The sequence below is a fragment of the Vicia villosa genome, linkage group LG7, assembly GCF_029867415.1.
Source record: "Vicia villosa cultivar HV-30 ecotype Madison, WI linkage group LG7, Vvil1.0, whole genome shotgun sequence".
Classification (NCBI taxonomy): Eukaryota; Viridiplantae; Streptophyta; class Magnoliopsida; order Fabales; family Fabaceae; genus Vicia; species Vicia villosa.
In genome coordinates this window covers 8,081,590-8,096,186 of record NC_081186.1, presented here as the reverse complement: position 1 = coordinate 8,096,186, position 14,597 = coordinate 8,081,590, and positions in this window count along the sequence as shown.

Sequence of the window (14,597 nt, the reverse complement as noted above, 5' to 3'; positions counted from 1 at the left end):
CGTGACATTTAAATATTTTTTCGCTTGCATACTTGTTCATAATCTTGTTTAGAGTTGTTTTAAACATTTGTTTTTGAGGTTTGATGCAGGTATGGAGTTATGCCATTGTTAGGGCATAGAGAAAGAACCTCTTCGATTGCCATGTTTCAGGAGCTTTTCGGCCAAATGGAAATCATAGTCATGATCGGGAAGTTTCATTAGGGTGATCTGGGCGCTTAATTCGCATTGCTAACGTGTTGTTTTGAATTATTAAATGGTTGCAGGATCAGCTACGGAACGTTGTAGCATATATCGTGGCTTGGTCCAAGCTAAATCCTAGCAAAACCTGGCTGCAAATTGAAGAAGAAAGAGGAACAGTAACACGCTAGCGCGGCATGCTAGGAGTGGCCAGTCAACCATCTGAAATCTCTCTGTATGCGTGGTAGGGTTCAGTTGGCAGGTCAAAAGGATCTTGCCTCTCTTTCCAATCCTGATTGGTTTGCGCATGCACATGGGACCCACGCATGGACTTTTCATTTGAAACTGTACAATTAACGTGTTATTATAATATGTATTATTTATTCCATTCCAATTACAATTAAAATGTACAGCACAAGTGGTGAGAAAGATACATGCGTGACTCAGACGGCGGGGGTTCGAGCCCTACTTGTGCCATCTAGTTTTTAATAACTGCAACATATGTCATGTTCACGGATTCTACGCAGCATTCCAACATCTTCACGGATTCTACGCAACATTCCAACGAAAGACCACAGTGCACCCTCGTAGCAACACCACTGGATCTTCTACAGTCCAGATCTAACGCTTCTCAACCTGCAGGCATACCATATAACCTCAAAGGCTGCCACATAGGATTACTGTCCAGGTTTTTTTAATTCTTTTATTAGTTTTATAAACTTGTTTTATTTTTATTTTCTATTTTAATTTTAGAATTGAATTTAGGGTTTCTTTTTATAATTTTAATTTAGGATTTAAATGATAAAAATAAGATTAGGCTAATAATTGACATTAGGATTATATCCCATTGTTTTCCCGATTAATGTCGATTTAATTTAATTAATCTTCTTTAATTATAAAGATCACAAAAACACTAGGAAGGTTTACGACGCGATAGGGTTTGCCCAATCCCAGTAGTCATTTGGCCAAAGTACTAGGATTTAATTTATTATTCGCTTCGATTAAATCAATTAATTGAGGTGGGTAATAATCATTTAATTCTTTAATCAACTATAATTAAAATAACAATTTATTCTGCTAAATGGTTTTAACCAAAGCTATTGGTTACGATGATTAGCATTTTCCCCTTTATCAAAGTTCGTTATTATTTGTAATCGAATCTATCGATTATGAGAAGTAACGATAATTAAAATACGCATATTTGCTATTCGTGATAATCGAATCTATCGATTATAGTGGTTAGCAATCCTCCCTTTAATCCGTTAGCCATGTTAATCAAACCTATTGATTATTGCGACTAATGGTAAGAAATTAAAACCAGGGTTGTACGCCCAAACACTTAAAAACACATCAAACCACAAACCATAGATTTTCATCTGCGAAACTACGAAGGTAATTCAAAATACCTTTTCAATACTGCGAAACGGTAATTCAAAATACCGTCAACACATTCATATCAAATTCTAAGGCGTACAATCCTGTCCCCAAACTACGTTGACTCTGATTCTCCCTAAGGAGATACGTAGGCACTTGGATAACCAAGGCGAGTCCCCTTCCCTAAAATCTCAATTTTCCCCTTATTCACTTCCGTACCTATAAACTTCAATAATTTTAGCCACAAACCTTTACCTTAGATTCAAAGCCATAGGAAAGGGTTGAGGGTGCCTAACACCTTCTCTCGACCTGAATATAGTATCTTACCCTGATCTCTATACTGCGTGGGATTTCCTATTCGCTCTTCAGAATAGGTGGCGACTCTAAGTTATAAATTTTTAGGGCAGGTTGCTATAGCTGGCGACTCTGCTGGGGACAACTTAAATGGTGAATACTATACTCCTATAGGTTTTAGGTTTTGGCAGGGTTTAGGTTTGACAACTTTTTTAGGGTTTGGCTAGTTTGCCTTTGTTTAGGGTTTGTAATTTTTTTTATTTTTTTTTTAAAAAAAATGTTTTATTTTTTTTATTTTTATCTAAAAATATTTAATTATTTAGGATATGTTTATATCTAATCGCTTATGTGAATATATTTATATTTTATTGCCTGTTATATTTTTATATGCACTGCTGGATATTATGTCGTGTTAAAACCCTAAGTGTGGGAGTTAACTTTGAGATCAATAGGGGACATGAATCGCCTACGAGTCTCATTGATAACTCCACTCGGAGTGGGTTGAGTATTCGGAAATGTCCAAAACGAGGCTTGAGTTTGTTGAGGGCAGGACTGGATACTTGGCTGATCTCTCCGAGAACCTACCCCAAAAATTCGAACCTCATGGATAAAATGAGTTGTTCTAAAATCCAAAGAGACAAAAAGTATCGGAGTCTACGAACAACCCCATGAGACCTTCTAGAACCCCCCATAAAAAGGTTGGCTCCCAAGAGCCGCTACGTCGAACCTATGAACTTATGTGATTATGTGCTATATGTATATATATGTGTTGATCATTTTTTTTATTATTTCTTTTTCCATTCATCATACATCAGGGCAATTCTTGCATCATATTTTATTCAAAAAAAAAAAAGAAAAAAGGATATCATGTATATCATGCATGGCATACACATCATTTTCATGACATTAAGAGAATATTCCTCTTCTATCTTCAGAACAAGGGACCATTGGGAAGGATAACCTAACATCCCAACCATATTATCCAACAAGATTTCAGCAGAAGAGATCAATGGATCAGCAAAAGCAACAGGGTGGCCAACGCACCTGGAGGTCCAATCCAAAACGATCATTCACTCCGTTGTACATGCCATTGTCTCAAGTTTTGCAACGTCTGCTCAGCCAAAACTTGGTAACTCTGCTGCCACCATACTTAGCTCCGGCTAACCCCGCTCATGGGTACAAGCATCATGCTAGGTGCGCTTATCATTCAGATAGTCCTGGTCACGATACAGAGGATTGTGGGCCGTTAAAGCACAAGATCCAAGATTTGATTGAAGAAGGGCTCGTTGAGTTCGAAGATCCTCACAAGTCTAATACCATAGATAGCTAGAATGAGGAATTCTTAGATCATTAGCTTTGTTTTCATTCGCAATTTCTTTCCGTTTGTTTAAACATTAGTCTTACGACATATGCTGTGTACTTTACAGTAATCATTGATGCATTGCTTACGTTTGTCTTGATTTACTCCTAGTGTTCTCACTATATTTAAAACTGTGTTTTTACTCTGTTTTCTCATTTGTGATATTCAACTCTCGTTAAAAGTCATACACCTTTAGAGGGAGAATGACGAAAACGATACCACAATTTCATACACTACGCTTTCGAATAGACCGTGTTGACGATGTACAGGCATTGTTTCAATTCCTGAATAACGGAGATATAAGGATGTTAATCCCTTGTCAACCCCTTTGAGCCTAAAGAAGTAGGAGTTTTCCTTCATATAAAATAAAACCCTTAATACATAACCTGGGGTAGGGTAGTTGCTCAGTTAACTTAATTATTCCAAGTTGTTCCTTTGAACATAATCACCGATGGTTCCCCGTCATCATTAAGTCCGGCAGTCAATATCCGCAAAGAAGAAGAAAGCAATGCAAAGGCTTGCTAAGTCAAAACCTATTAAGGAGACTTAGGCAAAATTGGGGCATCCCGCTGACTGTAGTTTTAAAATGAACAGTTCAGGCAAAAGTTAGGGATAACAAAGTCGAAAAGAGGTCACCACATATCCTCGACAAAAGGAAGATGTTACAAAAAAGGAGAATGACTGCCTTTGCAGATAAACCTTTGGTTTTTGAACCATCATGTCAATGTCATAATTCCCAAATTCTTTTGGAGATTAATGCATAGCTAACTGAGCATAGGACTGGAGAACATCACGAAGATTGGGATGAGTACAAATAAACTTTGAGCCACTATCCTTGTTTCTTAAAACCGTGAACCAGGCCACGTTACAATCCTTAAAAGTCCTAACTGAAGCATGGTTAGTTCGAAAGCATATCGTTACTAAAGGTATCCCGACTCCTTAAGGTCTACTATAACTTTTGAGTTGATATCACTTTCTTACAAAAAAAACTTTGTTTTACTCAAAAAATGTTTTTAAACTTTCAAGACAAACATATGCATTCGCATCTTATGAATTTCATTACAAAGTACACTTGTCTATATGGATTCAGATGTTTAAACATCAAGGAGAAGTTGCATGGGGCATGGCTAATGGCTAAAATCCTACTGACTGACGAAGTAGCTTTAAAAACTCGTCGAAAGAAGAAACATCCCTTATGCATGACTGGGATGGCTAATGTGTACACATGGCATAACTCGTCATTATCCCATTTACATGGGGCAATCTAATCAAGATCCATTGGAATCTCTCAAGGACGCTGAATAGCCCATGGGGCAAGTCCATTACCTGGGGGCACGTTGCAAAGATCACTCAGTATAAGATGGGGTCAATACCACTCTCACATCCTTTCCAGGAACCTGTATAGGATATTTCTCAATCTGTCCATATAGTCTTCTTTAAGACATGTTCAAATACTTTATACCCTTTCTAGGAGCCTTTTTCAGGCAGTCTTTTAAAGACCCACCTTCTTATCCTTTCTATTTTCAAACCCTTTCAGACAGTCTTCTCTAAGACATACTCATTTCCAAGAACCTTTTCTAGGTAGTCTTTTGTAAGACATCTCTTAACTTTCTTCAGTTAGTCTTTTAAAGACATATTCAAACTTCTCTTATGCTTCCAAGAACCTTGTCAAACTTTGTTTAAAGTACAGAGTCTTCTCTAAGACAGCTCACCATCCTTTCTAGGGTGATCTTCTTCAAGATGTTTTTCCTAAGTTTTGTTTAAAACCCCACATTCCTTAAAACAGTCTTTATCCTCTATAGGAATATTTTTGACCCTCTGCACAAACACATCCCTTTGAGCTTTGTTTAAAGCACGATCTTGTTCAAGACAATTTCCCATTCTTTCCGAGGACCTCTTAAGGTAATCTTATAGAAGACATCATCTCATTCTGAGTACTCGGCAAATCACTGTCCGTCGGACGCGATCGAAACGCATGACTTACTCTGAAAAGCATCTGCTTCACATTCAAGTCAACACTTAGCACCAAGGAGACCTCGAAACTGGTTTAACCAAAGGCAATCATTTTTGATAAGGACTCTTGAATGGGGAAACCACATCCATAGGGTTTTCCTAAAAACAGAGGCATACAATCAAGGATCCTATTGACTAGGGGCATATCTTTCAAGAATTCAAACACTGGGGGCAATGCATATCAGGCAAGACGTGGTGAAACTCGAGTTCTCTCTAAAGGTCCCTCCTTCAGATAAAGGGGCATCTCTCAAAGTTTCTGATATTGGGGAAATCACACTAGTATCACGCAAGGAGCATTGTTACGTAATCGGCCTTCCCACGCCTGTGGGATTGTCAATCATGCATAATTCTCATTTGTTTTGAGAATCTCATTACATGACAGATGCATCATAACATTGCATAAAACTAACACTGCCTTTTCAGGTCACTTCATAATCAAGAGGATGTTATCATCACATTACAAGCGTAAATACGATCGTATAAACGATTCAATCTCAACATATACAAGTCTAATACCTCATTCCAAGTCTTTCTTCAAAGACAATCCAGAAGCAACCAAAGAATTTCTTACCTCTCCAGGTAGTCTTGTCCAAGACAATTATCCTAATCTTTCCAAGCAGTCTTGTTTAAGACATATCCTAACCTTTCTAGGTAGTTTTGTTTAAAATATTTCATAGCCTTTATAGGAACCTTTCTAGGCAGTTTTGTTTAAAACATTCCACGACCTTTATAGGAACCTTTCTAGGTAGTTTTGTTTAAAATGCTTCGTATCCTTTATAGGAACCTTTCTAGGTAGTTTTGTTTAAAACGTCCCACGACCTTTATAGGAACCTTTCTAGGTAGTTTTGTTTAAAACGTTTCATGTCCTTTATAGGAACCTTTCTAGGTAGTTTTGTTTAAAACGTCTTATGTCCTTTATAGGAACCTTTCTAGGTAGTTTTGTTTAAAATGTCTTATGACCTTTATAGGAACCTTTCTAGGTAGTTTTGTTTAAAACGTTTCATGTCCTTTATAGGAACCTTTCTTGGTAGTTTTGTTTAAAACGTCTTATGTCCTTTATAGGAACCTTTCTAGGTAGTTTTGTTTAAAACGTATCATGCCCTTTATAGGAATCTTTCTAGGTAGTTTTGTTGATACATTGCATATCCTTTCTAAAAACCTCTCCAGGTGAATCTTGTTTAAGATGTTTCATATCTTTTTAGGAGCCTTTCTGGGTGAGTCTTATTTAAGACATATCATGCCTTTCTAGGTAGCCTTCTTAAAATGTTTATCCAATCTTTTCTAAGACACCCTTAGTTCTTTTAAAGAACTCCTCAGTTGGTCTTCTCCAAGACCTTCTTCCTAAGCATTGTTCAAAGCCTAAGCTTCTTCGCATCAACCTCTGATATACCCTATTCAGGAGCCTCTCCAGGTAGTCTTCTATAAGACATTACTTTATATCTCTCCAGATACAATCAATGTGATCCTGGTATGAAGAGCATATGGTCTGGACAAGCATCTTGTCAAACAAATGGGTGGCATCTATAAGCCCATCTCACGCGGAACTCCTTCCCTACGCAAGCAAATTTCAGGGCATTTCAGTGTCCAATCATCTTCTACCTCTTCAGGTTCAAGAAGAATGAACAGGGGAAGCTGTCATACCCCAAAATTTGCCTTCCATATTCCATTTACAATGATTCAAAGTTCAAGATTCAATTCCAAAGCTTTGTACAAACAATCCCAAGATCCACAGTCAACTAGTTCAAACCCGAAGGCCAACTACAATCAAAACATGATTCAAACCTATGATCATTGGTCAAACATCAAGTATAGAGGTGCATAACCATCATTTGATCAAAGATTGATCATGATTCCATTAATAGAAACTCAGAGATGAACAAATACAAAAAGGTTCAAATTAGGGTTTCTTAGGAGAAAGTCAACCCAACTTTGACTGGGCATAACTTCTACATGGAGTATCAGAAATTCCTCACTCAAAGCCTATTCTGAAGGAAATTTGATTCTCTACAACTTTGTCTCTCACAAGCCAAGGCCAGAAAGGCTTCATTTGAGAGATATAGTCCAATACATTATAGGTCCTCCACAAAGGTCAACAAAAATACCTTTTGGGTCAAAGCTCATAACCTGAGCATGGAAGCTTCAATTAAGATGAAACCAAAAGGATCACTTAGAAGACACTCTAAGCTTTCTAAATTGATCAAGAACACCTCCATAGGGTTAAAATTGAGAGAGATACGCATGGTTAAAGTTGAGCAATTTTCAGGATATGCATGAAACCCTAATTGACCAAAACTTGGTTTTTGAACTAATGGGCCTAAGATTTGCACTCCAAATATGACCATGGCCCATAAAAAGACTCTTAAACTTTTTATTCTATTTCTATTATATTTATTTATATTTATTTGAATTTTAATCAATTAAAAGGCAAATAAATTAAGTAAAAATATAAAACAAATGGATGAAGGTATATGGCTTTGGTCTTGATCAAGTAGAAACCCGAGAGAGGTCCATTGATCCAATATAATTATACTTGTGATATTATTTTTATTATTATTTGATTTTATTCATTTAATTTCAAATAAAATCAAATAAATCATGGAATAATTATATTTCTTTTTCATTAATTCAAATCAAACCCAAAAATGATCCAAGGGCTAAGAAAGAACTGAAAAGTGCATGAAATAGATTAAGTTCAAAAATAGAAAGTTTTGAAGCAAATTCTCAAATCAAATTTTCTAATCAAACCATTTTATTCTTTCCCCATATTATTAGACCTAAATCACCTCATATATATAGGGAAGAGATGCAGCCACGAGGGGGGTCTTTTGGGAGAAGCTAAAACTTAGGGTTTGCACCTAAAAATTTCACAAACAAGCTGCACCACTGAAGTTGGTATTGGAGCCACATTCAATCGATTCCTTGCGTTGCATACTCCCTCTAAGGCTACCAGGGTTCGTCTCCAACCAGAAGACAAGCTCGTAGCGCAAGGGAAGACCTTGTATTCACCATTCTCGGTTTGAACATGTTCTAAAATTTCAAACGCCTAATCCGTGACATTTAAATCGTTTTTTCGCTTGCATACTTGTTCATAATCTTGTTTAGAGTTGTTTTAAACATTTGTTTTTGAGGTTTGATGCAGGTATGGAGTTATGCCATTGTTAGGGCATAGAGAAAGAACCTCTTCGATTGCCATGTTTCAGGAGCTTTCCGGCCAAATGGAAGTCATAGTCATGATCGGGAAGTTTCATTAGGGTGATATGGGCGCTTAATTCGCATTGCTAACGTGTTGTTTTGAATTATTAAATGGTTGCAGGATCAGCTACGGAACGTTGTAGCATATATCATGGCTTGGTCCAAGCTAAATCCTAGCAAAACCTGGCTGCAAATTGAAGAAGAAAGAGGAACAGTAACACGCTAGCGCGGCATGCTAGGAGTGGCCAGTCAACCATCTGAAATCTCTCTGTATGCGTGGTAGGGTTCAGTTGGCAGGTCAAAAGGATCTTGCCTCTCTTTCCAATCCTGATTGGTTTGCGCATGCACATGGGACCCACGCATGGACTTTTCATTTGAAACTGTACAATTAACGTGTTATTATAATATGTATTATTTATTCCATTCCAATTACAATTGAAATGTACAACACAAGTGGTGAGAAAGATACATGCGTGACTCAGACGGCGGGGGTTCGAACCCTACTTGTGCCATCTAGTTTTTAATAACTGCAACATATATCATGTTCACGGATTCTACGCAGCATTCCAACATGTTCACGGATTCTACGCAGCATTCCAACGAAAGACCACAGTGCACCCTCGTAGCAACACCACTGGATCTTCTACAGTCCAGATCTAACGCTTCTCAACCTGCAGGCATACCATATTCCCTCAAAGGCTGCCACATAGGATTACTGTCCAGGTTTTTTAATTCTTTTATTAGTTTTATAAACTTGTTTTATTTTTATTTTCTATTTTAATTTTAGAATTGAATTTAGGGTTTCTTTTTATAATTTTAATTTAGGATTTAAATGATAAAAATAAGATTAGGCTAATAATTGACATTAGGATTATTTCCCATTGTTTTCCCGATTAATGTCGATTTAATTTAATTAATCTTCTTTAATTATAAAGATCACAAAAACACTAGGAAGGTTTACGATGCGTTAGGGTTTGCCCAATCCCAGTAGTCAATTGGCCAAAGTACTAGGATTTAATTTATTATTCGCTTCGATTAAATCAATTAATTGCGGTGGGTAATAATCATTTAATTCTTTAATCAACTATAATTAAAATACAATTTATTCTGCTAAATGGTTTTAACCAAAGCTATTGGTTACGATGATTAGCATTTTCCCCTTTATCAAAGTTCGTTATTATTTGTAATCGAATCTATCGATTATGAGAAGTAACGATAATTAAAATACGCATATTTGCTGTTCGTGATAATCGAATCTATCGATTATAGTGGTTAGCAATCCTCCCTTTAATCCGTTAGCCATGGTAATCAAACCTATTGATTATTGCGACTAATGGTAACAAATTAAAACCAGGGTTGTACGCCCAAACACTTAAAAACACATCAAACCACAAACCATGGATTTTCATCTGCGAAACTACGAAGGTAATTCAAAATACCTTTTCAAAACTGCGAAACGGTAATTCAAAATACCGTCAACACATTCATATTAAATTCTAAGGCGTACAATCCTGTCCCCGAACTACGTTGACTCTGATTCTCCCTAAGGAGATACGTAGGCACATGGATAACCAAGGTGAGTCCCCTTCCCTAAAATCTCAATTTTCCCCTTATTCACTTCCGTACCTATAAACTTCAATAATTTTAGCCACAAACCTTTACCTTAGATTCAAAGCCATAGGAAAGGGTTGAGGGTGCCTAACACCTTCCCTCGACCTGAATATAGTATCTTACCCTGATCTCTATACTGCGTGGGGTTTCCTATTCGCCCTTCAGAATAGGTGGCGACTCTAAGTTATAAATTTTTAGGCAGGTTGCTACAACTGCATATAGAATTCATTGCATTGCATCTCCAGAAGTGCATAAAATAAATCAAACATTGCATGTGAAACATAAGCCAAGTTATTCATCAGATGAGGTCCCTACAAAACATTCAACTGATATTCCACTGGATCACTCAGAGTTACCATTGTGGTGTCATCTCCCAAAGTCAATCATTTTCATCTTTCTTCAACCTAGAGTTGATGCTTTGGTGTTCAACCCAGAGTTGATCTTCCTTTCATCTTTAACCCTGAGTTAATTATATCTTCCCACTCAACCCAGAGTTGACGGTTATCTTTTATTCAACCCAGAGTTGATACCATCCTTTTCCCTCTCACCCAGAGTTGACGGATATTTCTTATTGTTTTCTTTCCCACTCAACCCAGAGTTGACGTTATCTTTTCTCATTTCCCACTCAACCCAGAGTTGACGGTTATCTCTTGTCTTTTCCCGCTCAACCCAGAGTTGACGATCATCACTTGCCTTTTCCCACTCAACCCAGAGTTGACGATTATCCTTTGTTCAATCCAGAATTGATTATTTCTCTCTCTCACTCAACCCAGAGTAGACAATCATCCTTTGATTCAATCCAGAATTGACTTCTTTGCCTTTTCCCACTCAACCCAGAGTTGACGGTTATCTTTTGTCCTTTCCCACTCAATCTAGAATTGACGGTTATCATGTATCTTTTCCCACTCAACCCAGAGTTGACGGTTATCTTTTATCTCTTTTCCATCTCAACCCAGAGTTGACGGTTATCCCTTTTTTTTTAATCCAGAATTGATCATCCTTTCCCACTCAACCCAGAGTTGACGGTCATCCTTTACTCAACCCAGAGTTGATTCTTTCCTTTTCTCACTCAACCCAGAGTTGAAGGTTACCTCTTGTCTTTCCCAATCAACCCAGAGTTGACGGTTATCCTTTGCCTTTCCCTCTCAACCCATAGTTGACGGTATCCTCATGTCTTTTCCCTCTCAACCCAGAGTTGAAGGTTGTCTCTTATTTCTCTCTCAACCCAGAGTTGAAGGTTGTCTCTTATTTCCCTCTCAACCCAGAGTTGACGGTTATCTTTTATCCTTTTCCCACTCAACTCAGAGTTGACGGTTATCTTGTCTTTCCCACTCAACCTAGAGTTGACGGTCATCTTTTATTCAACCCAGAGTTGACGGTTACCTCTTGTCTTTCCCAGTCAACCCAGAGTTGACGGTTACCTCTTGTCTTTCCCACTCAACCCAGAGTTGACGGTTATCCTTTGCCTTTCCCACTCAACCCAGAGTTGACGGTTACCTCTTGTCTTTCCCACTCAACCCAGAGTTGACGGTTATCCTTTGCCTTTCCCACTCAACCCAGAGTTGACGGTTACCTCATGTCTTTTCCCTCTCAACCCAGAGTTGAAGGTTGTCTCTTATTTCTCTCTCAACCCAGAGTTGAAGGTTGTCTCTTATTTCCCACTCAACCCAGAGTTGACGGTTATCTCTTGTCTTTCTCACTCAACCCAGAGTTGACGGTTATCTTTTGTTTTTCTCTCAACCCAGAGTTGATGTCCGTCTCTTGTTTTCAACCCAGAGTTGATGTTCTTACTTTCTTTCTCAATATCTTGTCCCACTAACATTGGTTTCCCGTTCCGTTATCAATTCAAAGTTGACATTTTACCTCCTATCCAACCCAGAGTTGACTTCCTTTTATTCTTCAACCCAGGGTCGACCCAGTTTTCTTCTTCAACCCAGAGTTGAGTTCTACTTCATTTCTAACCCAGAGTTAATTTGTTCAATCCAGAGTTGATACAATCTTCCTCAGTGGAGTTGACACCATTTCTTCCCCAGTGGATCATATCTCTCATAAGACAAATTTTCAGGTTCACTTGGTATTTAATCTTCTTCTACCTTGAATGCTCGAAAGGCAAGCGCCAATCTCACCTTCAGGTTTAAGATGATTAAATAGGGGCAGCTGTTGCACCCCAAAATTTGCCCACCCAATTTTATTTATAACTGGCTTCAGTTTCTCATAACATATGCATAACTCCATTAGGTCATCTAACACATAATGCATCATTAATCAATAATCTGACATGGGATCAAGAATCTTGGAAATTAGGGCTTCTAATTCACTCTGGCTTAATTCATCTGGCTATTTTTTAAGTATCGGATGGGAAATTATGGTTTTAGCTTATGATTAGTATAGGTTTCTTTCTCATCAGGCTATAAGAGCTTTTCTTCATCTGAAGTCGTCTAAGCCCAAAGAGATAGGGTTCATTTCCCTGTGGATAAGTATGGTTTTATCATCACCTCAAGAGCTTCGTCATTAATGAGCATTTCAAATAAGGAGAACAATGTTACTTATCCATATTGTTGAGTTTTAATTCATTAGTCAAGATTCATTGAATTTCATGATTAAAGTATTATGGTGTGCTATAACATGAGTGATGAAGTTGAGAATTCATTTTAATCAAGACAATTCTTGTTCTCACCATTAACACTTGTGGCGTCAATTGCAAGTCAGGCTGGGTGTTGAATTGGGTAAGAATTTTATTAAAGATACATATTGAGTGAGATTGGAGAAGATTAGGGGTCAATGAAATAATTAAACGGAATTACAGTCCCTAAACATTTTGATTTAAGCTGGAAAGTCCACGTCATTTATAATCTCAAGCTCAAAGACCATTACTATCATTACAATTATATTCCATACACACAAAAAAGTCCAATATCCATTACAAAGAACCAAGCTACAATAAGGATTTCATAAAAATATTCTTAATCCTATCAATACTCTACTGTTTCTACAATTTTGGAACATAGAATAAGAAAAATGATACAGCACATGATTATTTCTAAACATATGGTCTATAAGTTCATGAACTCCATTGAACAAGTACAAATCTTCAACTTCCATGGGCTCTGTTTGGCTTTCAAGTGTTGAGAACTACCCGCATTAAAACACCATCCACATACAGCCAGGGTGCACTCCTAATCAGCAAACTGGACCAACCGACCATCGTCTTGTCTTGCCACTGATTCAACAATTTAACCTCGACAAACCTATGCAATACGTACCTGCCCAACATAACCCATCAATGAAAAATCAGAAGCAAAGACCCTGCAGTATTCGAAACAAAATTTCAATGCATTCACAAAATCTACTAACAAGTCCTCTAATATCTTCTAATTCTTTTAACTGATTTCCCTAAGAGTTTAAACCTTAACCAAATACCAGTTCAGCAACTAACCTCCTTATATTTCCTAACTGTCAGCTAACATACCAGTTTGTAACAATCCATAACTACCTCCTAACCACATTTCAGACCAATGAACAACAAGTAACAGAATTCAGTTACATAACTACCCCGAAACAGAATCGCAACTACCTAACTGATTTCTCTAACCAATCCTAACCAATTTATAACAACTTCTAAAGCCTATAACCAATTCTCAACAGAATTCTAACCTATAGCAGAAACAGAATTAACAGAAAATCAGAGAGAACTCACCTCTATATATCATCAGCATTCTTCAATTCATTCATCACCATCCCCATTTCTCCTTCAACCATTACATAACCTTCATCTCTCAAACTCTGCCCTCACTCAATCTCCATCATTCTTTCCATCCCTTCACCACCGTTTCCACCCTCAACCACAATTCACCACCTTCATCCTCTTCACTTCATCACTCTCTTCACTTCACCATTTTCACTGAATCCTTTACTCTCCGTCATCTTCATCCTTGCATCGCAATTGGCATCACCTTCACACTCCAGCTCAATCTTCATTTGCAATCATTCATACAACTTCACTGCAATCTACAAATCTCCAATAAATCTTCAAGCCACATTGTAACACGATTCGATAACCTCAATTCGCTTCGCTTCGTATCGGCATCAAATCGATAGTTCTGCAGATATTCAATCTTTAACATCATCACCATCGCAAGCATAGAAGAAAAAAAACGGAATCGAAGCTTACCGGTTCTTGAAGCTTTCTCTGGATTCCTCATCATCGCTTCAGACATCATTCATCCTTGTCAAGGTTATTGGAGTAGCCGTTGGGTTCTTCTGAAGAAACTATCGCGTTCAAGAATTCAACCGCGTAGAGAGTGAATCTGAGGTGAGAGGCCGGAGAAGATACGAAAGCAAGGAAGATATTAAGACGTGGTAATCAAGCGGCGAGTGGCGGAGTTTCCTTTTATCGTTCAGAGAAAGGAATATGCGCCACCGTGGAGTTTGTTAAGTGAACAGAATTGGGAACGCCGTTGTTCACACGTCTGAGTCGAGATGGAGAGAACGAAATCGCATCGGAGATAGGGAGAGGGAGATCGCGTCGCTGCCGCTTTGCGTGAGAAGGAGAAGGACGTTTGGGATCAGATACGTC